The sequence below is a fragment of the Tachyglossus aculeatus genome, chromosome 11 (assembly GCF_015852505.1).
Source record: "Tachyglossus aculeatus isolate mTacAcu1 chromosome 11, mTacAcu1.pri, whole genome shotgun sequence".
In the NCBI taxonomy this organism is placed as follows: Eukaryota; Metazoa; Chordata; class Mammalia; order Monotremata; family Tachyglossidae; genus Tachyglossus; species Tachyglossus aculeatus.
In genome coordinates, this window is record NC_052076.1 from 58,798,579 (window position 1) to 58,820,782 (window position 22,204).

The 22,204-nt window shown below is 43.8% G+C and overlaps 1 protein-coding gene and 1 non-coding gene across 2 annotated transcripts in view; both read right to left on the reverse strand.

Moving 5' to 3' along the window:
* Positions 1–22,204, reverse strand: part of CHST8 (carbohydrate sulfotransferase 8) — a 248,249-nt gene that overhangs the window by 41,550 nt on the left and 184,495 nt on the right. The gene's annotated exons all lie outside the window — the stretch shown is intronic.
* On the reverse strand, positions 7,192–7,329 carry LOC119935304. The gene has a single exon (XR_005453190.1). It is a non-coding gene; the product is annotated as a small nucleolar RNA SNORA7 (small nucleolar RNA).

A 22,204-nucleotide genomic window follows, 5' to 3' on the forward strand; every position in this document is an offset into this window, starting at 1 on the left:
AGCTCTCTTCCTCCCTTCAAAGCCCTACTGAGAGCTCACCTCCAGGAGGCCTTTCCAGACTGAGCCCCCTCCTTCTTCTCCCCCTCCTTCCCCTGCCCATCCCCCCGCCTTACCTCCTTCCTCTCCCCACAGCACATGTATATATGTACATATGTTTGTACGTATTTATTACTCTATTTATTTTATTTGTACATATTTATTCTATTTATTTTATTTTGTTAATATGTTTTGTTTCGTTGTCTGTTTCCTCCTTCTAGACTGTGAGCCCGCTGTTGGGTAGGGACCGTCTCTATATGTTTCCAACTTGTACTTCCCAAGCGCTTAGTACAGTGCTCTGCACACAGTAAGCACTCAATAAATATGATTGAATAAATGAATGAATGAATGAATGAATGAATGAACTCACAACCTCTCACTCCCAAGCCCGTGCTCTTTCCATTAAGCCACCTGCCTCTCTAAATGAATAGCATAATGGTGTAATACAGGGATGTAGGGGGGAATAGATTGTTATTAAAAATAGAACAGCATATTTCTTACCAATTCAACAGTTTTCCCCCAGAAGTGGCACTTCACTGGATAAAACTCCTTCATAGAGTCAGTGCTTTCTTCTTTTTTTCCCTTCTTAAATTGCCTTCTGCCATAATCTCTCTGGAATATTTTCACACGATGAACAACGTGAGTTTTTCTCTCCATCTCTGTCTCACATATGTGACTTTGTTTTGACCCACACTTTCAGTGACATTTCCACCAGGAAATTGAAACTTTCAATTCTTGTCAACCTCCCCAAGAAACTCATAGAGAGCATCAGGCGATATTACAAAGCAACTGATTCCCTTTCTCTCTTAATCTCCCTCTTTCACTCTACCTCTTTCTGTGCTCAAAGATACCAAATGCCAATTAAGGTGTTCTGTGTCATAAGATCTATTTATTTACATTGGATGAGAGACCAAGGTTAATGTTGCACAATTCCCTGTCCACTTGCTTCATTTCCTTTGATGTTTTGGAGATTCTGTACTCTGGGGAACTCTGGAGAGAGATTACTTAGAGGCTACCTTTTTCCCTCAGAATTCTAGGAGAGACTGAATTCTGAGCATTTCACTGAGTCCAGGGTTTGGAGGTACTGGGAATTGTGTTGGGTGTCAGGAGAGTTCCTTTAAGAGATGGAAAGTATTCCTTGACCTGATAACATAAAACAAATGGGAATAAAGGCATTACTGCAGCAAAACCCATTATACATAAAACCTGGAAATACAGCCTTTCTGGTTTGAACACTGTACCTCAATCTCATCTATCTCACCAATGGCCCTTTGGCCATCTCCTCCCTCTAGCCTGAAACTCCCTCCCCTTCATCTAGGACAGACCATCACGCTTTCCAACTTCAAAGCCTTACTAAAAGTACATCTCTCCAAGAGGTCTTCCCCTACTAAGACCTCACTTCCCCCCCCAGCCCCACCAATCTGTGTTGCATAGGTCCTTGGATCTGTAATAATAATAATGTTGGTATTTATTAAGCACTTACTATGTGCCAAGCACTGTTCTAAGCGCTGGGGTAGATACAAAGTCATCAGGTTGTCCCACGTGGGGCTCACAGTCTTCATCCCCATTTTACAGATGAGATAACTGAGGCCCAGAGAAGTTACGTGACTTGCCCAAGGTCACACAGCTGAGAAGTGGCAGAGCCGGGCTAAGAACCCACGATCTCTGACTCCCAAGCCCGTGCTCTTTCCACTAAGCCATGCTGCTTCTCTAAATCTGTACCCTTTAACCATATGATATTCACCCCAAACTGAGCTCCATAGCATTTATGGTAATATCCATAATTTATCTTAAGGTCTGCCTGCTCCTCTAGAGTGTAAGCTTCCTGTGGACAGGGAATATATCTTCCAACTCTGTTGTACTCTCCCAAGTGCTTACCACAGTGCTCTGCACACAGTAAGCACTAGATAAACATCACTAATTGACTGATTGATACTAATTACAGCCACCCCATGTTTCAAATGACCTGGAGTACAGCCACTATCATTTGCCAATTCGACAAGCCAATGCAAGATATCCAAACATGAGAAGCAGCATGGCGTAGTTGAAAGAGTACAGTCCTGGGAATCAGAGGACCTGGGTTTTAATCTTTCCCCCACCACTTGCTTGTCTGCTGTATGACTGTGGGCAAGTCAGTTAACCTCTCTGTGCCTCAGTCACCCTATCTACAAAATGGGGATTAAATCCTACCGTTTCCTATGCAGACTGTGCGGTCTGTAGTCTTGTATCTGTATCTGTTTTATCTTGTATCTACTCCAGCGCTTAGTATAGTGCCTGGCATACAGTAAGTGCTTAAAAAGTACCATAAAAAAATAGAAGTTGTAGCTTCTCTACCACTAGATACAGTTTTAGGAGTAAGAATTCATGCATCAATTTTAAAGAGAGCAGATCAATTTATAAAAATGATTGAAGATGATGCTGATGGAGAGAGCAGTTCACAGGTGTGGAAAAGTGTTCAGAAGGAACTGGCCAGCCACAAGGTACTTTATTCATAAGGCAAGACGATGGGCTTTCAATATAAATTGGGCAGCATCTCCAATAAACTTAAAAAACCACTACTTCAGTTGGCAGAACGACCTTCTATTTTTGCATGCTCCTGCAAAGGTTCGTAATCAAACTACAACCCCTCATTGAGTTAATATTCAGATGAATTACTAAACACTAGTTCAGTGATGCTTAATATTACAGAATGATTGGCCTCTTGGACAAAGCCTGGGTGCGGGAGTCAGAGGACCTTGGTTTTAATCCCGGCTCTGCTATTTGCCTGCTCTGTGACCTTGGGCAAGTCATTTAACTTCTCTGGGTCTCAGTTTCCTCATCTGTAAAATGGGGACTCAGTATCTGTTCTCTCTCCTACTTAGACTGTGAGCTCCCTGTGAGACAGGGATTGCGTCTAACCTAGTTAATTTGTCTCTTTCCCATGCTTGAGACATAATAAACACTTAACAAATACCATAATCATGATTATTATTATGCTTGTACTGTTCCCCTGAAAGTACACTTTAGACCCATGGCAATCACTCTAACTTGACAAACAAACACAAATGATTCCCCATGTCCCTCTCCCTTCGTGGGCTCCTAGGGAGTCACTTGGCTATTCACCTGTTTTAAACAGTTGCTCAGTCTTGTCTGCCTCCTTCTTTAGACTTTATTAATATTAAAATAAATTATTAATATTATTAATATTAAGCCTACAGGAAGATTTCATCATGGGTAACAGAAATACAACCACCTGCACGCACATATCACGTAGGTGTGGGCAGGGAATTTGTCTGTTTATTGTTATTTTGTACTCTCCCAAGTGCTGAATACATTGCTCTGCACTCAGTAAGCACTCAATTAATGCAATTGAATGAATGAATGAATGAATGTACCTAGGCTTACCTGGGCTTTCTACCCACCTTCAAAGCTTATAAAATCACATCTCCTTGAATAGGCCTTCCCCAACTAAGCCCTCATCTCCTCTCCCTCCTCTGCCTTCTGAGTCCTCCTTGCATTTGGATTTGTATCTTTTATTCACCCCAAATCTCAGCTCCATGGCACTTACGTACTTATCCCCAATTTATCTGAATGACTGCCTCCCCCTCTAGAATGTGAGCTTCTTGTGGGCAGGAAACATGTCTACCAACTCTGTTCTCTTGTACTCTCCCAAGTGCTTAGTACAGTGCTCTACACCTAGCAACTGCTCAACAAATACAATTGATTGATTAACTGTGGCAGCCTTGGATTTCTAAGTCCTTTTTGGCCTTCACTCTGTTTCTGTTCCCCAACCCCAGATTCTACTACCTCTACAATGACTTTAAAAGCCATGTTCCTGGATCCTGCTCCCTCTGGGAGTCCCTTTCATGGTAACCATCTCTGTTCCCCGCCCATATGAACCTGCCATGGAAACCACGGAAATTACCTCCTCACCAGCCTGGCATCACGGGAGACTTTGTTCTGAGATGGCAAACCTTGCAATCAGCAACAACATCCATCTCCTTGTGATGGGCAGGGCCCAGGACTGGAAGCTTCAGGCAATGGAGATGGGCTTCACACTTGCCTTCTCTCATGAGTTTTCTGGTGTCCAGGAGGAAAGTTTAGTGTAACTACACTAATAAAATCTCAATTACTCAGAACATTCAGAACTCGGCCTAGTCTAGTACATAGATAATCAGAATCAACTGAGGCCTGTTGTTCTTACTTCAAGTAAATGAAAAGGCAGGCAAAGTTAAAAGGCTTTTGGGGAGGAGTAAGTGTCATATAACCTATTCTATGTCATCGATGAATTCAACAGTCGAGGGCCACCATCCTCTCCTGTGCATATTCCTCTGCAGGGCTCCTATGTTTTTCACCAAGGTAGTTTGAAACAACCCCTCTAAGGGTCACACCTAGAGGGTTTCCAGTCCTTTACCAGTCTTGACTATGGAAGGGAGAGTCAAGCAGAGGCCTATCCATTCCATTCCTAGCTCAGGCAGTGGCTAGTGCAATCTGCTGCAAGGCAAACCTCACCAGTACTAGGCAACAGCAGCATGGAAGAGAGTCGAGGGCAGAGACTCAAGTTTACTGCATGGAAGGAGGCAGAGGTAAACCACTTCCATATTTTTACCAAGAAAACTCTAAGGATACACTACCATAATGATTGCAGTTGGAGGTGGGGCGTTCTGGGAGAAATGTGTTCATGGGTCACTATGGGTCGGAGACGACTCGACAGCATAAGACAAGACAAGTTCCAAACAGAGAGAATCACTACATGCATATCAGGATCTACTGGACTAACATGGATACCCTAGAAAGTTTAGATGATGGAGGTTCCTAGATATGTGGACACACCCATTTGACACTTGTCCAGATTTGGCCAATATTTAGTTGGGTCACCTAGTGGGGTTCTCTCCTTCTAATTCCCCTAACCAGGGCACTGCTTTTCAAAGACCAGAGTTACTCATTTTGTATCAGCATTCCAATCGTCCCCTGAGTCAGACTGCCAATATTCTGGAGGTGGAAGCAGGGGGCAGAGATATCTGGGTCCCCCTCATAATAATAATAATACTTGTGGCATTTGTTAAGTGTTTACTATGTGCCAGGCTCTGTACTAAGCAAGAGGGTAGATATGAGCTAATTGGGTTGGACAGAGTCCAAGTCCCATATGGGGCTTACAGTCTTCATCTCCATTTCACAAATGAGGAAACTGAGGCACAGAGAAGTTAAATGACTTGTCCAAGGTCACACAACAGACAGGTACCAGATGGGGATTGGAATCCAGGTCCTCTGACTCCCAGACCTGTGGTCTTTCCATTAGGCCTCACTGTCTCTCATTTAGATGATCTATGACAGCTGAGCTTCTCTGAACCGGTGGCATCTCTGACCCTTGGCCAACTAAAGTGCACAACTGGCATCTGTTGGTTCAGAAATAAAATAGAAAAAAAATCTTCTTTTCAAGAGCAGCTGCTTTCACATAAGCAGTTAAATATAGATGGGATATTCAGCTTTTGTTAACAGTAATTAATCACCATTTTCTCTCCTCCACACCTTTTCTTATAACAGCTGAAATCTGCAATCTAGTCAGTTTACTCATGCAATGTGTTCATATCTTCAGCTCTCTTGAAAGAACTACATCATTTAAAGCTAAGACGTTTATCTCCCTGTCCAGGCTGTCACCCAAACCTATCAATCCCCTTTCCATTTCCTCCCCCAAATCCAGCTTTTCTGGGGAAACTTTAGCCTTCTCCCCCTCCCTGGATTTCCAGCCTTCTTTCTTCCCTCTATAAGATGCAATTCCAATCAGTATTTCCCACTTGGTTAGTTCCAGTTTGATTCCAACAGTGGAGGTTTCCCCTGTACCTCCCCTTCAAAAATCTCATCTCCACTGCTGGTGGAGTTTAGGTACATAGGGAGGGAGTCCATGACAGCAGCAGTCTCAGAGGTAATGAAACACACCTTTTTTACACAATCTGATCCTGTATTTCTGCTCTCCATTTCACCCGGATGCTTTGTCTAATGTAGGTGAAAAATATGTCTCTTTCATAAGGTTCCTTTGCTCTCAAAATGCTCCACGGGAACAGTAATCAATGCTATGTGTGGAAAGGTCTTGGCTCTTAAGAGCCCCTGCTCTGCTTTCCCAACTTAGTACTTACACACATTCATTCATTCCATAGTAATTATTGAGCACTTATTGTGTGCAGAGCACTGTACTGAGCACTTGCCATGGATGCACATGCAGTGAGTGCACACAGGCACCGGGTTAAGAAAGAAAACATCATGACAGAAAGAAGATTCTATCCCTGGAGTCGACAAATAGCCTTCAACATGGGTATCTCTACCTCTAGACTGTGATCTCCCTGTGGGCAGGGAACGTATCTGCCACCTCTGTTGAATTGTACTCTCCCAAGCGCATAGTACAGTGCTCTGCACATAGTAAAGCACTCAATAAATGCAACTGATTGATTGGGTGTTGGTAAATGATGTGACAGGGCCCAACATGTTATTTATGGCAAGATTTAAACAAAATACATCTGCGTGCCTTTAAAAGGGACAAACATGATGCCTGAATTTTTTTTAATAGAAAAAAAATGTGCTGAATATGAGTTTCCTTTCATGTGCCAAACCACCAGCAAATAATTTCTCAGGAATTTCAAAGATGGAATAACAGAGACTAAGAGAAAGAGAGTGAGGAGGGTCTGCGAAAGGGCAGAACAGACACAAAATACTATGACGAAGGTGTTGAAACAAACCGTTTGAACCACACTGGTGAGATTCTAGGCTCTGTACCATGGCCACTGAGGAAAATGCTAGTTCTTACATTTTTTTCCCTTCGGAAATCACATCTCCTCCAGGAAGCTTTCCCTGTCTCACCTTTCCACACTATACCCCCATCTACTGTCACTGCAGCAGTTCCACGTCACCTAAATATCTGGGCACTTCCCCTCCCCCTTCCTTCTCGATAGCACACATATCCTGTCTTGTCTTATACTGTCGAGTCATCTTTGACCCATAGAGACTCCATGGACACATCTCTCCCAAAATGTCCCAGGTCCATCTGAAATTGTTCTGGTAGTGTGTCCATATAGTTGGTAAAATACACAAGCAGTTTATCATTGCCTTCTTCCTTGCAGTAAACTTGAGTCTCTACCTTCGACTCTCTCCAGTGCCACTGCTGCCAAGCACAAGGGAGTTTTGACTTGTAACAGATTACCTTCCACTCACTAGCCACTGCCCAAGCTAGGAATGGAATGGGTATGCCTCTGCTTGACTCTCCCTCCCATAGTCAAGACTGGTAGAGTAGTGGAAACTCTGCAGGTGCTACCCTGAGAGGGGCAGCACATATGTACATGTCTAAATTCTGTTTCTTCCTCCTACCTGTGATTCATTTTAGTGTCTGTCTCCCCTGCAAGATTACAATCCTTGAGGGCGCAGACTATGTTTACCAATTCTATTTTCCTTAGTTCAGTGCTGTGCCCAGAAACAGAACTCAATGACTACTATTGATTGATTCACTGATTGATATGAAAATGCAGATCTTTCAGCTCAGACCCAAAGTCATCTTCCTTATCTTCCCTCCATGTCCATCCTATTACCCTGAAAGCTACGGAAGAAATTATGACTTAATTGTCAAGATCCATTTAAGACACTGTAGGCTGGTTGGCAGAATGACCTACTGGAATTAGCATATGACTGGGAGTCAAGAGACCTCAGTTCCAATCCCAGCTCTGCCACTGTCCTGCAAATCACTTGGCCTCCCTGGCCTCAGTTTCCCCATCTGTAAAACTGGGATAAAATACCTGCTCTCTCTAACTCTTTAAACTGTGAGCTCCAAATGGGACAAGGATTAAACTGTATTTATTCCAATGCTTAGCAAATAAGGAGTGATTAAATTCCATGGTTATTATTACAATCATGAGTACTATTCCTTTTCCTGGAATCCCATCTTCTGATTCCTGAGATATCTAGCTGCTCCTCCCTTATGAGATGAGGGAATGAACATTTGGAGGGGGTGGGAGCCCCTATCAGATTATTGATGTTTGGAAATATTTCACCTTTCCAAAATCTGCAGTACCGTTGTTGACTGAAGCCTCTTCCAAAAACCCTTAGCTCCTCCTCTAGACTACAAGCTCCTTGTGTGCAGGGAGAGTGTTTACCAACTCTGTTATTTTGTACTCTTCCCAAGTGCTAGCATAGTGCTCTGCACACAGTGAGTGCTAAGTAAATAAGACTAATTGATAATCACAGATCACAGAGCATTTCCCAAAAGCCATATTGGGAAGAAGGTGGAGCTGTACTTCATGGTTAAACTTTGCTTCACAGAAAGCAGTGGGACCCTTTTAGGAAACACTAAACTGATTATCTCATCCCTACCCCAGTGCTCAGTACGGTGCATTTGACCAAATAGCACAGTTATCATCATTATTATGATGGAATCCCTTCCTTAATATTAGGCTTGCTTTGGCTGTTTGGGAATCCCTTCTTGTACCGTGTCAACCATAAGACTGGTCCATTTGTCATCATATGACCCGATAAGCATTCAATAAATACCACTGATTGATCCACCTGTTTGCTTGTTGATGGATCAAAGACCAGGAAGTTGGGCTAAGCATTCAGTTTCTCCTGGTCTCTTTGCCTCTCTGGGCTGAATGCTAATAAAAGTTGTGCGCGCGCACACACACACACACACACACATGCATGCACTCCCTCTCTCTTTCTCTCTCTCTCCCTCTCTCATTTCCTCAGTAGCTCACCTAAGTCAATCCAAGCTTTAACCATGCGTATCAAAGAAATCCTGCTGAGGCCTCCACTGAGGGTAGAATTGTCAGTATGTGATTGGGTTGACAAAATGAGACAGGCAATGATTTCACTGTTTAGTCTCTTCCCCAATCTGTACCTTGCTCTTGAACCTTTCTAGAGGGAACAGTGGCTTTGAATGACAGATAAATCTCCTGGTCCCCATGGGCAGTTATCTCCCAGTAGTTTCTGATGGCTTTCTTTGTACTGCCCCTGCCAGTCAGTCATTTGGGATTCTGACAACTCTCATTTATTTTGGGTCTGGCTATCCAGCCCCTTTGATTCTTGGCCTGCTTCTTGCCACTCCACTGCCAATTAGCACTACCGCCACCCACTGCCAATTAGCACTACCGCCACTGGACAAGGGGCAGCGGAGGGGCAGTGCTCATCTACAAAATTTTACTAGTAGCGGGCAGCTCTGGGAGACTCAAGTCTTATGACATGCCTAATTGAGTGCAGGACTTAATAGAGTCCAGGTCCAGGTCCACGTTGAGCCTCAATTTCTCCAGGGAATCCAGGGATCCTCTCCCTCCAACATCCACACAAAGTAGCATGGCTTACTGGAAGGATCACAGGCCTGGGAATCAGAGGGCCTGGGTTCTAATCCTAGATCCAACACTTGTCTGCTGTGTGACCTTGGGCAAATCACTGCACTTCTCTGGGCCTCAGTTTCCCCATCTGAAAAATGGAGATTCAATACTTATTCTCTCCCCTACTTAGACTGCAGACCCTCTCTGGGGCCAGGACTGTATATGCCTTAATTACCTTGTATCTACCCTGGCACTTAGTATGGTGCTTGGTAAAAGTAAGTACTTAACAAATATCATTGTTACTATTAATATCATCATCATCATCATTATAAGGGGACTAGACGGTAAGCTCGCTGTAGGCAGAGAACATGTCTGCATAGTCTATTGAATTGTGCTCTCCCGAGCCCTTACTACAGTGCTCAGCACACAATAAACCCTCAGCAAATATCACTGATTGATAAGTAGTGCTCAATAAATACCACCACACGAGACTGGAGATGGGGCTTTACTAGAATGCAGTGTCCTTTTAAGACAGTCTGGGAATCTGAACCCTGGGGACTGTGGTAGTGAGCCCACTGCATTTGCTATAACAAAGATTTTGGATCAACTGCAGTTTTCATTTGAAGCATGCAGACTGTAGAGTTGATTTTTAGATTTGATTTATTTTCTTCCTTCCATCTTAAGAGGAGTGATGGGGCCTGGGGGTGATTCTTGGTCAACTACACTGTGCAGGAAGCTATCCGTCTTCTTACCTGTTATCATTATTCACAGAGCCCATTATATCTTTAACTCGTGCTTACAGATCTATAATTTGACTTCAAACATATTGTTAAAGTATGAAGTGAGGTGATGCCGAAGGGTTTTATGAATGAATCCCACAGCAGCTCCTCCCAGGCTACCTCCTTTGGGCTCCCACTGAGATCCTGAGAGGATCATGGTGCCCTCCTCCCCACCCCAACCCCGCCAACCCCCCTGCATCATTTCCCAGGGGTTTTCAAAGCAGGATCCTGGGGATTCGGCCAAGGTTGGGATTTCAGTTCTATTATTCCAAAGCTCAAGCCTAGTGGGATGAGGGGAACTGCACAGATCTCTCAGACACGGGGTCCTGATTCTCTGGGGAGTTGCTTTCTTTCAGTAAGTGTTCAATAAATATGATTGAATGAATGAATGAGAACTACAGCCAGTAGCACACGGTCACTGGAGGTCAGTCAGTCAAACATATTTATTGAGCTTTTGCTGTGTGCAGAGCACTGTAATAAATGCTTAGGAAAGTACAATATAACAATATAACAGACACATTCCCTGCCCACAACGAGCTTACAGTCTAGAAGGGGATACAGACATTAATATAAATAAGTGCATTACAGATATGTATGTAAGTGCTGTGGGGTTGGGTGTGGGGATGAATAAAGGGAAAAAGTCAAAGTGATGCAGAAGGGATCTGAAGAAATGAAAAGGAGAGCTTCTGGGAGGAGATGTGCCTTCAGTAACGCTTTGAAGGAGGGAGAGTAATTGTCTGTTGGATATGAGGAGGAAGGGCATTCGAGTCAGCCAGTCAATTGTATTTATTGAGCACTTACTGTGTGCAGACCATTGTACTAAGAGCTTGGGGAGTACAGTATAACAATAGACACATTCCCTGCCCACAGTGAGCTTATAGTCTAGAGGGGGAGACAGATATTAGTATAAATAAATTACAGATATGTACATAATTGCTGAGGGTCTAGGAGGGGAGATGAATAAAAGCAGCAAGTCAGGAGATGCAGAAGGTAATGGGAGAAGAGGAAAGGAGGGCTTAGGAAAGGCTTCTTGGAGGAGATATGCCTTCAGTAGGGCTTTGAGAGTAGGGAAAGTAATTGTCAGATAGGAGAGAGGGCATTCCAGTCCAGAGGCAGGGCGAGGGTGGGTCAAAATTAAGGGCTGGAAGTCCATCTACCTTAGGTAGTGATGAACAGCCTTCTGATCTTCCTTTCCTAACCCATGATAATAATGACGACGTTGATGATGGTAGTATTTATTAAACACTATGTGCCTGGCACTGTGCTGAACAACTTTTATGGCTGGAACATATGGCTCTGGGACCTTTCTTTCTACTGCAGCTGAGCTCTAGCACTGGGTACATGGAGGTAGACCTTTCCTTCATGCCATTTTCCTTTAAAAAGGTTTCAGTGAGCAAGCATCCATTCTGATGGATGAGCTGGATTCACCCATGCTTGGAACAGGAACAGGAGTGGGCTTAGGACCATGGGGAGGGATGGGGCAAACAGATCTAGTTTATAGTGCAGAGACCTGTGAGTCAGAAGGTCATTGACATTAAATTGACATTTAAAGTGTTAAACGCATAAGTTTTGTAAAGGACTAGCTTCACCTACAAGTAGTATGGAATGGAGAGTGGTTAAGAGTTATAGGCATTTTCAACCCTGCTTCAAGCATGGATAAGATCTCATTATCAGTAATCATTTTCTAAATGTGAAGGGCAGAGGCATTTTTGTCTGAGTGGTCATATATATATCAATCAACCAATCAACGGAATTGATTGAGTACTTGCTATGTTCAGAGCACTGTACTAAGTGCTTGGTAGAGTACAGTACAACAGAATTAGCAGGCACACTCCCTGCACATAATGAGCTTACAGTCTAGAGATCTGCCTATCTATCTATCCTTCTTGTGTATATATGTATTTGTGCACACATGTACACATCTATCTGGTATAGATCTGACTGGAGGATTGACTGTTGACCAGGGGTGATTTATGGATTATCTCTGCTTGAAGGAAAAGAAGAAAAAAGCAGGCCAAAGCTTCCTATTGCTCTTTACCAGACCCGCTTATTTTGTTTGATCAATTTAGCTTTGTTGTTCATAAACTGTATTGCATTTGGTTACATCATTATGAGCCAATGCACAGATTTGGGGTTGTTTGTTGATTTACATTAAATGCTAAAAATGAAATCTTAAACATACTGCCATCCTCAGATACATTCAGATGATAAACGATAGAATGTAGCTTGTGTTATAGTTTTATACTTCAAATAGAAGAGGCTTACTAAAGTCATAAATTAAGAAGCTCATTAAATTCTCAATTGTATTAATAGAAATCTTTGCCTTACTAAATTCTCTGGTAAGGTCTAATAATGAGGCACTGAAAATGTACTTTTATTTTTTTTTCATGCTTTTTAATTCTATCTGGCTGAGTACTTAGGTCAGTAAGTCAATAACCATGATGTCTCTCCCTCCTACACTCACCCCTAAACTGTACAGTAAGAAAAGAAGTACATACAGATATTACCAAAAGCATGAAGCAGAAGTGGATTTGCAGGTGTCCCCAATTAACCAAGAATTCCTCTCCTTAGAAGAGTTGGAGTAGAAAGAAAGTTCTTGAGAAGTTCCCTCAGTATAGCAAATGCAGCCGGGTCCAGAGTGAATGAATGATTCAGTGTATTCAGTCATTCAATGTATTCAGTGATTCAGTTCTTACATACACTGAGCAGGACTAATTATGTGCATTTTCATTGGTGATGCTGTTAATATTTGAAAAGTGAAAATTCTGAGTTCTCTTGTTGAGCTAAGAAGTTGAAAGAAGGGGTGTGGAGAAGGCCACTGTTCCTGACTTTCACCTTGCTGCAGCCTAGGTTAAAAATAATGATTATGGAATTTGTTAAGCGCTTACTGTGTGCCAACACTGTACTAAGCACTGGAGTAGATACAAAATAACCAGGTCAGACACAATTCCTGCCCCAAATGAGGTTCATAGTCTAAGAAGGAGGGAAAGCAGGCATTTAATTCCCATTTTACATATGAGGAAACTGAGGCCCAGAGAAGTTAAGTGACATACAAGATGACGTGGCAACTGTGTGGTAGAGGTAACATTAGAACCCAGGTCATCTGTCTCCCAGGCCCTTGCTCTTTCCATTAGGCCATGCTGCTAGTTCAGTCTCCTCAGCAAAACCTATCCCAGGTCCTCAGTGCCTTTCCTGGAAAGTCTTATCTCCAGTTCTCCTGAGGGGGCCTCATTAGAGATGGGGACCTCAGGCAAAATGACCCCACTCTTTCCCCAAACAAGTCATCAAAGCTATCCCCTGCTGCCACCCCTCAAAGTCTCTCCAGTGACTCTAAAAAAACCAGAAGTGTTGTCCCTTGCTCCGAGCCTCCCTGAGCTGCTGCTGGTGTGGGCTGTGCCCAGCTGCCCAATTTATGATGGTGCTGCTCCCTGGCTCCAGCTCCACGGTTCTGGGACTCCCCTGATGCCCAGGCCCTCCCATTCCTGCATCAGCCAGGCTTCTTATCAGCCTCTGCCATCCCCATCCCTCTCCTACCACATACTGATATCATCACTGTATCATTTTTCTACAAAATCTTTCTGCGCTCGTCTCTCTGCTCCTCAGCCTCCAGTGGTTGCCCACCTAGCTCTTCAGCAAACAGGATTCACCACCTCAGAACTAGGTAGAGGTGGGTTGTGGTGATAGGTGGACTAGAAAAGATGAAGCAGTAATAAAAACCAATAACCAGTGGTTGCCCAACTGTCCCCACAACAAACAGAAACTCCTCATCACTGGCAATCAGCTCTCTCCCTCCTACCTATCCTCACTTCTCTCCCACTTGCGCTCTGAGTTTTAGCACTCTGCTTTTTAAACTTTTACAGTCCCTGGGAGCTTTAGAGACATTTGCCCATAACCCAGGGACACAACCCAGAAGAAATGACACCAAGCTAAGATGTTAGGAAACTTTGACTTTGTTTTTCTCACCAGGAACAAAACTGGGCTGGCCCACATCGTTGGACCAAGCGTTGGGTAGATTCAAGCAAATAGGGTTGGTCGCAGTCCCTGTCCCACGTGGGCTTACTGTCTCAATCCCCATTTTCCAGATGACGTAATTGAGGTACAGAGAAGTGAAGTGACTTGCCAAGGCCACACAGCAGACAAGTGATAGAGCTAGGATTAGAACCCAGATCCTTCTGATTCCCAGGCCCATGCTCTAGCCACTAAACCATGTTGCTTCTCATCTTGTAAGCTTTCCCATCTTGGGGCATAAATGGGGAAAATGAAGAAAGAAGGAACCACTTTTGAGGATTCCTTTGTGGTGAGGGATTACTCACAGAATCTGGGAAACCAGTTTTCTCAGATCTTCCTCTCCTGATCTCAAGTCTCTTTGCTTCATCCCCACTCTCTCCAGGGAAACATCTGTTTGCTAGTTCTCATGGTAGCTCCCGCTGCAGGGCCCAGTCAAGCTCAGTGCTCTTCTAATCAATCAATCAATCAATCATATTTATTAAGAGTTTACTGTGTGCAGAGCACTGCACTAAGTGCTTGGGAGAGCACAACATAACAATGTAACCGCACAATATAACAGACACATTCCCTGCCCACAACAAGCTTACAGTCTAGAGGGGCTCAAACCACAAATGGGAAGAGTAAGAGAGGAAGCCAAGTGACTGAGGATCATGGGAAGGCACTCCCAGTTCACCTTGCATGTGGGAGAGGGAGCAAGATGGCCAACCATCTGTAAATTCAGGTAGCTGCTTCCAAGATGACTTGAATAATAATATTAATGATAATTGAGGTATTTTAGAAGCACTTACTATTTGCCAAGTACATATTCCATCTAACATTGCGAACCCTTCTAGTAGTAATGATATTTATTAAGCATCCGCGGTGGGCAAAGTACTGAACTAAGCACTGGGGGAAAAAGCATAGATGGAAATTACCCACTGCCCCTGGCTGCTAAAGGGGTCACCATCTCAAAGCAAGGAAGAGGTGGGTTGTGATGATAGGCAGAGTAGGAAAGATGAAGCAATAAAAACACAAAACAACATAGAAGAAAAATGAAAATGATAACTGGAATAAGTGCAATGAGGCTTCTCGCAGTTCAGAATCTAACATTTACAACAGCCACAGCCACAGCAGTGGGAGGGGGTTCAGGAGGTTGGAGAGAGGGCCTGGTAAAGTCCTGGGGGATTGTAACCACTTGAGAAGTTCTCATGCTGCTGGGGTGTCTTCACCCTTCCCTGGCTGAAGCAGGAGTTGACAGCAAGTTATGACGGCATGGGGGCTGGTCTGCTCTTCATCCAGGGTGCTGATCTCAGTGATTTGGTCTTAAATGGGGCCACTCATCCATGGATTTATCCAAATCCCATTTAAACCTGACTTTCTAAAGCTCCTGCCTTGATCACAACCACAGTTTCATCGGAAGACCCTTGATGAGGGGAGGATGGTGAGGGTTCCAACTGTAGTCACTGACCTATCCCTCCAACAAGTGGCTCTTGCTGTCCCACAAAGCCCAGCTCCCTTGGTCCTGCCTCTCACCAAAGTTGACTCCACTTTAGCTTTTCCAGGCATTCTGATTTTTATTTTACCTCTTCTGCTGGCGATTATGATAGGGAGGAGTAAAGCTTTCTATTTTCCCTCCAGGAAATTTTTGGAGAGATCTTCCAGTTGTAACTACACAAGCCAGGTTGGAAGGGAGTGGTCAGAGTTCTGGAGATTTGACTGTGATCACAATCTTTGTTCAAGATACCAAAGGCCGAATGATGCAAGATGGAGATAACTGACGTCTGAAAGCCAAAACACACCCTCTTTAGCCATGAAAAGAGTCTTGAGCTAATACTCCCTGGCTTTCTGGGAAATCTAATCTAACTTCAATTCTGCAGTAACTGAGACTGCAAAATAATGGTAGTACATGATACAGGAAACACATTTTCCAAATATTGCTCTCACACTACCTGGGGCTTTCAGGGGTAAACGTTCCCCCCATTAGTTAATAATAATAATAATAATAATATTGGTATTTGTTAAGCACTTACTATGTGCAAAGCACTGTTCTAAGTGCTGGGGAGGTTACAAGGTGATCAGGTTGTCCCACGGGGGCTCGCAGTCTTAATCCCCATTTTACAGATGAGGTAACTGAGGCACAGAGAAGTTAAGGGACTTGCCCGAAGTCACACAGTTTACAGTTGGTGGAGCCGGGATTTGAACCCCAGACCTCAGACTCCAAAGCCCTTGCTCTTTCCACTGAGCCACACTGATACAACCACTATGGGGTATGAATTCTTACAGTTCAACTCATTGTTTTGCATGACTGTGGTTCTCCCAGGACCCGTAGTTAGTGTCTTCAATTTTAATTGCAAATGTAACATTTTTCAGTAATTTATGTCCTTTAGAGACTTATGCAGCAATATAAATTTTAGTTTTTAATGAATCAAGAATATTGCTTGGGCTGCAAGTGTAATTCCTGAGTGGTGGCCTATTTAAATTGATTTAGCAGGAAGGAGCAAGCTTACCAAAATGTCTTTTGTCTTCTTGTGCGCTTTTGGCAGCAGTAGATTGTTGGTCCTTTAATGCCAGCTTCCTACAGAACAGCTAGCTGTTAGAATTTGTTAACTCTCCAAGACAGCCACTCTTCCATCTTTGTCTCTTCCTCTTGGCCCATCTAGGTCCTAGCTCCATTCGCCTGTGTATTCTGAGGCAGCAATAACTAGTCTCGGTCCCTACAGGCCACTGAAACTTCCTCTTGTAATTCTTACTGACTGTTGTTACTCCTACTGCTGAGCGGATAGCTTTCATCCTTCCCTGCTGCTCAGTTCAGCCCAAAAACTACTTGTGACTGTGCCAGAAGCCGTTTCTCTTCTAATTTAGACTAATGCTTAATTTATGGAGCACGTTTTCCCAGCCCCCTTAAAAGAAGGCAGAGAAAATTGTTAAAATACCGAAATCCCACCACAACTCTGGCAGCCAGCAGCATCAAAACTAATTAAGGAACAGTGCATTAAGGAAAGAGCTTTAATTTCTTACAATTGTTTTGTTTGTCTCACTGGGCTGTGAGTACCCACACACAGAATTTCCCAGAAATTTGGCAAGAACTGCCAAAGGAGAGTGATTGACTTATTCATAGATGGTTCAGGGTCAGAAGAAAGGACCCCAGGCATTGGTGACCCCTCCTGAGGATGGTGTCAGAGACATATATGATATCTTAAAGCATTCATGTTGTGACCATGGAGGCCTGGTGACTTGTTTCTTGATTAAATCTCCTTGCATGTGCACAAACTTCCTGTTACATCTCTAAAGACTTCATGGCTCAGTGGAAAGAGCACGGGCTTTGGAGTCAGAGGTCATTGGTTCAAATCCTGCTTCTGCCACTTGTCAGTTGTGTGACTTTGGGCAAGTCACTTAACTTTTCTGTGCCTCAGTTACCTAATCTGTAAAATGGGGATTAAGACTGTGAGCCCCCCGTGGGACAACCTGATCACCTTGTATCCCACCCCAGCGCTTAGAACAGTGCTTTGCACATAGTAAGTGTTTAATAAATGCTATTATTATTATTATTATTATTATTGAAATGCTTTCTTTTGATGACAAGTAGTCGAGTTGCAATGGAAAAATTACCTGGGCATTTCTCTAAGCATAACAGTGTTTATGAAGAGGTCTGAGAGATAGACAAGCAGTGTGGCTTATGGAAAGAGCATGGGCTTGGGAGTCAAAGGACATGGGTTCTAATCCCAGTTTTGACACTTGTCTGCTGTGTGACCTTGGGCAAGCCACTTAACTTCTCTGTGCCTCAGTTACTGCATCTGTGAAGATGGGGATTAAGACTGTAAGACCCACGCGGGACTACCTGATTACCTTGCATCTACTCCAGCGCTTAGAACAGTGCTTGGCACATACTAAGTGCTTAGCAAATACCATCATCATCATCATTATTATTATTGTCAATCAACCAATGGTATGTAATGAGCACTTACAATGTACAGATTGCTTGGCAAATTGTAACGCAACAGAATTAGCTGGCACTGTTCCCTGCCCATGATGAGTTTACAAACTAGAGATAGCTCTTTCTTGCCTCTCCCTTACCTGTTAACCAACCAATGGTATTTACCTAGTGGCCACTGAGTCCAGAGCACTATACTAAGCACTCAGGAGAGTACAGTAGAAACAACAAACACACCTCCTATCCCCTGGAGCTGGAAATTCTAAGTGTGGCGGAGTGGCTGCTTACAAGCACTCCTGCTAACAAAGTGAGTCTAGCCAGCTGTCCTCCCTTCTGAGGTTGGCTGCAGGAAGCTCAGGGGAGAAAGGACCCCCTCCCCTCCTTTAGCTGCTCAGGCAAATTCAACTCTCTGACCTCCAGGAGTTGCCCAACCCCCCAATGCAGGCAGAAATATGGGTTAGAGCTCCCAGTGGTTTAATAAACAAATTGGAGGTATTATTAACAAATTAATTAGGAGACAGAACAAAATCCTGAACTCCAACACCTTTTTACTTTCCTGTAATCTTCCTGCTGTACATGTTTTACTGGGCCTTTCACCTTCCTATTTCAGGATCCAGTTTCACTCCCTTGAGAACCCCTCCCTCAGGATCTTCAGATGGCAGGGAAGGCCTGCGGCCAATTCTCACGATCATTTCTCCTACTCAAAGGAAGGAGCCTGTGGGATCCTAAGTGGAGAAGGCTTTCTTGTGCCCTGTATCCCTCCAGGGTCACATCCCAAAGCCTTCAGCCCCACACTAAGTAGCCGCCGAGAGCCTTCTTTAATAATAATAATAATAATAATAATGGCATTTATTAAGTGCTTACTATGTGCAAAGCACTGTTCTAAGCACTGGGGAAGTTACAAGGTGATCAGGTTGTCCCATGGGAGGCTCACAGTCTTAATCCCCATTATACAGATGAGGAAACTGAGGCACAGGGAAGTTAAGTGACTTGCCCAAAGTCACACAGATGACAAGTGGCGGAGCTGGGGTTTGAACCCATGACCTCTGACTCCAAAGCCCGTGCTCTTTCCACTGAGCCACGCTGCTTCTTTCCCAATTAACTAGCCCCTCTGCCTTCCTTTCCCAATCCTTCCCTGTGAAAAGCTGAGCTCCAGGTAAAAATATCTTACGAGTCCCTGGCACTTAATCTAATTAACCTTGCTGCAGGGAGAGGGTCTTCTGAAGTGAGGGTCTCGTCTTCTGGCCTCTTCCCCAATTTCTCCTTCCCCTTTCCTCTCTGTGTGAGGCTAGTGTTCACCACTATGGACTACTGACCTGACCCTCTAATAGCATCTCTTAAATTCTACTGGTTTTATCAATCAAACAATGATGTTTATTGAGTGTTTATTATGTGCAGAGCACCATTCAAAGCACTTGGGAAAGTACAAGACAAATTAGCAGACACATTCCCTGCCCATAATGAGTTTACAGTGTAGGGGGAGCTTACAGTCTTATGGTCTCTGATTTATGATCAAGTGCCGGGCTACACATATTCCAAATAAAGCTCTTTGTTGAGCATTTTGAAAGGGTGAGGGGAACTGCAAAATGGGCAATCATTAGATCAAAGAAGTTACACAAGAGCAACATGGACTAATGGAAAGAGAACTGGCCTGGGAGTCCGAGGACCTGAGTTATAATCCCGGTTCTGCCATTTGTCTGCTGTGTGACCTTGGGTAAATCACTCAACTTCTCCATGCTTCAGTTATCTCATCTGTGAAATGGGGTTTAAGTCTGTGAGCCCCATGTGGCACATGGACTGTTTCTAATCTGATTAGCTTGTATCTACCTCAATGCTTAGTACAGTACCTGACACTTAGTAAGTACTTGGTAAATACCATTAAAAAAAAGAGCCATAAGCAATGGAAAAAAAACCCTGAAACATGTGACTTACCATGTTTGGAGACTTCGGAGCTGGGTATCAGAGATGGACAATGGACACACCCTATCTTTCCAGCCCCTCCTTTTCTTCTCCTGGTTTCAGCCACTGTTCATTCTAAAGACTTAAAAGATAAACTCCAGACCTGGACCTCATTTCCTGATCTGACATTTAGTGACTGGCCTTAATGAAAAAACTAACTTGCACAGTCACCTTGTAAACTTAAAGTATTTCTGGCACCGGTTTTAACACTTTCCCTTGGTAATGACAATTAACATTTAGTGGGGAATAAAAATATCTGGAAATTTTTGCCCAATATATTCCTGGAACTTCTTTTTTCCCTTGAAATTATCTTTATTTCACCTCCTGGAGGAGGAGAAAATGGAAAAGATGATGAAGTACTTTATCTGCATGGTTAATTTTCCCCAGTCAAATGCTTGTTTGCTAGAGTAGATACAGGGTTCTTGCAGAAAAAATATTTACATTCTCATAACATCCTGGCATCACAGACCGACAGGAAGCCAAATTCCACTTAATGAGCATATCAATACAGGTGTTTTAAAAATAATAATGTCCAAAGGGAATTTAGAATTGCCTATTCCAGTCTGGTTTGATGGGAGAGTTCTGGCCAGCAAACCTGGGCTCCCGAGGCAATTTACTTCACACACTTCTATTTCCTCATCCATACAATGGGAATAACTACTCTTCCCCTCTCTACCTCTCAGGGATGGGGTGAGGATTAACTGAGCTCCTAGATGTGGAAATGCTTTGAGCTCTAAGGGAGAAATGTAACACAAAAATGGCAGCAGTCTCTCCATCGATACTGGGAACCGCTGCTGAGATTTTTTTCCCTGAGAGTTACCCATCAGTACAGCAATTATTGCCACACAGTTGGAGAAGCACCAAGGGCACAACCTCATTCCTATCGAGGTATGCTAACTCAGACCCACCCCTTTTGTTGTATTGTACTTTCTCAAGTACTTAATACAGTGCTCTGCACACAGTGAGTCCTTAATAAATATGACTGATTGATTGATTCAATGTCCTCCTGTAAGGTCATTCTCAACCACCCCTTCTGGCTCCCCACAGTTTCCCGGCCTTCCACACACCAAATTTGCCCCTCTCGCTTGTCTCCCCAAATTCTGATTCTAGCGACTTTTCTATTTGATTCTATTTTTATCCTTATTTATTACATGTTTAAAGCCTCTTTCACTCGTGCTGTTACAACCATCACTAGCGACTCCTTTGGGGAGAGTGGGGTGGGGATGGGACAAGGGAGGACACTGGTGGAAGGGGGAGAGAGAGGAGGCCTCAAGGGAGGAGGTTCATGGAAGCAACTCCCACCTAGTTCTCCTTCCTGCTGCCACCGGCCTTCTCCCATTCCACCCTAGCCCAGGCTCTGAAGCTCTGGAAGGTGAGAAGAAGCCTCAGAAATGGCCATGGTGGTGGTGATGGTAGAGGCAGCTGCAGCAACAATTAAAAACGTAAGAACAAATGTAAATCCAAAAAGAGTAACGGGGAGGAAGGGGAAGGGATGAGGAGGAACCAATCGCACCTCCCCCATTTGTCTGGTGTATGATCTTATGCAAGTCACTTAACTTCTCTGTGCCTCAGTTATCTCACTGTAAAATGGGGATTAAGACTGTGAGCCCCATGTGGGAATACGTGATCACCATGTATCACCCCAGCGCTTAGAACAGTGCTTTGCACATAGTAAAAGTGCTTAGAACAGTGCTTTGCACATAGTAAGCGCTTAATAAATGCCGTTTAAAAAAACTCCTCCTCCTTTTGACTTAGACTGTGAGCTCCGTGTGGTACAGGGAGTGTGTCCAACCTGATCATCTTGAATCTGCCCCAGAGCTTAGTACAGTGCCTGGCACAGAGTAAGTGCATAATGAGTATTAAAAAAAATAAAATAAAAACAAGGAATATGGTGGATGGTGGGGAAAAGGGGGAAGGTGGTGAATTTGGGGTATGGGGAGGGGGGAGGAAATTCAGAAGCCAGGAGGAGGGGAGGGCAGGGTGAGAGTGCTGGAAAAAGAGAGGGGTGGGATCACTCATCTGGTGAATCAGCAAACCTTGAAACCTAGCGGAAATCAGTTTTATACATTGGAGTGCACTGACAAGGAACTTTTCTGAGTCCCTGAAGCCAAACTGAGTAATCATTTGGTTTAACACAAGCCAGTGGCATCAACTGAGCCCTGTTCACAGTTTCTTTAATGATCTTCTGAACATGTCTTCTCCCATTGAGGAGGATACTCTTCAAAGCA